The 2,876-nt window shown below is 42.2% G+C and overlaps 1 pseudogene; it reads left to right on the forward strand.

Annotated features, from left to right (window-relative positions):
- The first annotated feature begins 1,462 nt into the window (after positions 1–1,462).
- On the forward strand, positions 1,463–2,094 carry LOC142013941 (uncharacterized; annotated as a pseudogene).
- The last annotated feature ends 782 nt before the right edge of the window (positions 2,095–2,876 follow it).

The raw sequence follows: 2,876 nt of genomic DNA on the forward strand, positions 1-2,876 counted from the left end.
GAGACATAGTTACTTAATTCACATGACCTCCTTGGTGTTAAGAGCAGTTCTTTGATTTGCTTTTATTACTTAGTATGCTTACTTTTGGTCTTGATTTATGTCTGTATTATCTGGCAGCTAAGATATTTGAACTTTGCTGGAATTACTAGTTTTATTCTTCTTTGCATTTGGTTTATTAAACATTGGTACTTATGTGATAGTTCAAAATATTTTGAGAACTTGGCAGGATGTGAAAGATTAGTATCAACTGTTAATATTCCCTTTTCGGTTTCTTTTTTTCCCCCATTATATTCTAATAATACTGATTTGAAAGACAGATATAAGTCTAGTAATTTGCAGACAGATAGAGTTTCTACATCTCCAACGTTCAGGGATACTTTCATGTGGTGTCTTTATTCAGTCTGTTACAAAGATAGAGACCATTGGAGGGGGTGTAAAAAAATCAGATCTGAATATCATTTTGGTTTTCACAATTACAATAGTACATATGCAAAAAAAATACAAACATCAGAAAAATTCTAGGCTGAGGTTGTCTAGGCCCAACCCTAGGGGGGATGTTATGTTAACCAATGAGCATCAGTCTTACATGTAATGTATTCAGTTAAAATTTAAATGCGTAAATGTACACATTAAAAGTGCCACATCAGTACGATATCATGATGTACGTGGAAATACGTTTCACATTGTGCGGGCCATTGCTCTGGAATGGATGCCATTTTGATAGCATAAAAATCTTCAAACGCCATATAGATTATCATGATTTTTGGTAACTAGCGGTCCTTAGTGAAGATGGAGAGATTGAAAAGGAGTGTAGAATCATTTCACAAAATAACAGAAGATACTGTTAAATATAAACTGTAATGCGGCGCTGAGTTACGCAAACAGGACCAGAGACATACTTAACCATTTGAAGCTGAAATATCCCTGTTTCATGTGAAAAAAGGAAAACACCAAAGAATGTTGACAGTGTTTGTTCTCAGCAGTTCAAGAAAATGCAACTAACAATTTGAGGAAAAAATTAATGGAGCTGTTGTGCATTACAGATACACTGCTCTGTAAGTGTGGTTAAGGGTACAGGTTTTTGTGAATTGATAAATTTTGTACAACCTGAACACTATGTGGCAGTAAATAGTCTCAGAGATAGCAGTATCAGTCTGTAACTTCACACCCTCCCGACAAGCAGTCCTGTAACACGTAAAGAGAAAAAAAAAATAGAAAAGAAAGGAGGAAGAGGAGGGGAGTCACCTGTCCTTAAGATAGGTGCATCTTTTTCTCCCCCTCCTTCTTCCCACTCCCTACTTTATGTTTCCCTGATTGCCTATTTCTATTCCAGAATTTGAAGTGGGTCCTACCCACAAAAACTCATTACCTAATACATAAATTATTAAATCATTAAGGGGCTACAGGACTGCTTTTTTTAAATACACCAGAGAGAGACTATAACCTGGTGAAGAGAAGTGCTATGAGGGCTGTCTGGGGAAAACTGAAAAATGCCACTAAAATAGCTTTCCACCACTGACTGCTGGACAGCATTAACTACAGGAGGCTACATGACTGCCACTTGAGTGTAATGGCAAAATTGAGAGCTTCAATACTCAATTATGCAACCTGAAAGTATGTCAGGATGGTATATAACCAAAAACCTTGCTGAAGAATTAAACCCTATAATGGAACGATAAGGTTTGAAAGGGTGTGTCAGAGTGCACCCAATAATGCAAGCAACATCATGTTCACCGACACAAGTTACATGGGAATATGGCAGTTGTTTGGATTTTCTTCAAGTAGTCTGGATCGTGCTCTTGCAGCTGCAAGTAGACTAGCTGCACACTTCCCCTCCAGCACTGTAGCTTCAAAAGCACTTGAAAGAAAACAAACATGGCTTTAGGTTAAGTGACACCATCTGATCCAGTCTTGTAAAACTCACTGGAATTCGGTATGTGACATGTTCAGAAGATTCAGTGAGCAAAGGTGGGCTATAACAGCTGGGCCCTGTACAGATAGTTCTGTAATAAAAACAACCTTATTGCCCAAAAACTTCAGCTGCAAGCTGAGCATTGGCACTTAATAGATAATTTACCAGTACGGGCCACTTAGGCTACGTCTACACGTGCACCCAACTTCGAAATAGCTTATTTCGATGTTGCGACATCGAAATAGGCTATTTCGATGAATAACGTCTACACGTCCTCCAGGGCTGGCAACGTCGATGTTCAACTTCGACGTTGCTCAGCCCAACATCGAAATAGGCACAGCGAGGGAACGTCTACACGCCAAAGTAGCACACATCGAAATAAGGGAGCCAGGCACAGCTGCAGACAGGGTCACGGGGCGGACTCAACAGCAAGTCGCTCCCTTAAAGGGCCCCTCCCAGACACACTTTCATTAAACAGTGCAAGATACACAGAGCCAACAACTAGTTGCAGACCCTGTATATGCAGCACGCACCCCCAGCTGCAGCAGCAGCAGCCAGAAGCCCTGGGCTAAGGGCTGCTGCCCACGGTGACCACAGAGCCCCGCAAGGGCTGGAGAGAGAGTATCTCTCAACCCCCCAGCTGATGGCCGCCATGGAGGACCCCGCTATTTCGATGTTGCGGGACGCGGATCGTCTACACGTCCCTACTTCGATGTTGAACGTCGAAGTAGGGCGCTATTCCCATCCGCTCATGGGGTTAGCGACTTCGACGTCTCGCCGCCTAACGTCGATTTCAACTTCGAAATAGCGCCCAACACGTGTAGACGTGACGGGCGCTATTTCGAAGTTACTGCCGCTACTTCGAAGTAGCGTGCACGTGTAGACGCAGCCTTAATGTGCTAAAACTGCCATGCCTGCTGAAACATCAGTGTCAGTTTCCAATATGTATCCAATTTGCAAGGGC

The sequence above is a fragment of the Carettochelys insculpta genome, chromosome 5 (assembly GCF_033958435.1).
Source record: "Carettochelys insculpta isolate YL-2023 chromosome 5, ASM3395843v1, whole genome shotgun sequence".
In the NCBI taxonomy this organism is placed as follows: domain Eukaryota; kingdom Metazoa; phylum Chordata; order Testudines; family Carettochelyidae; genus Carettochelys; species Carettochelys insculpta.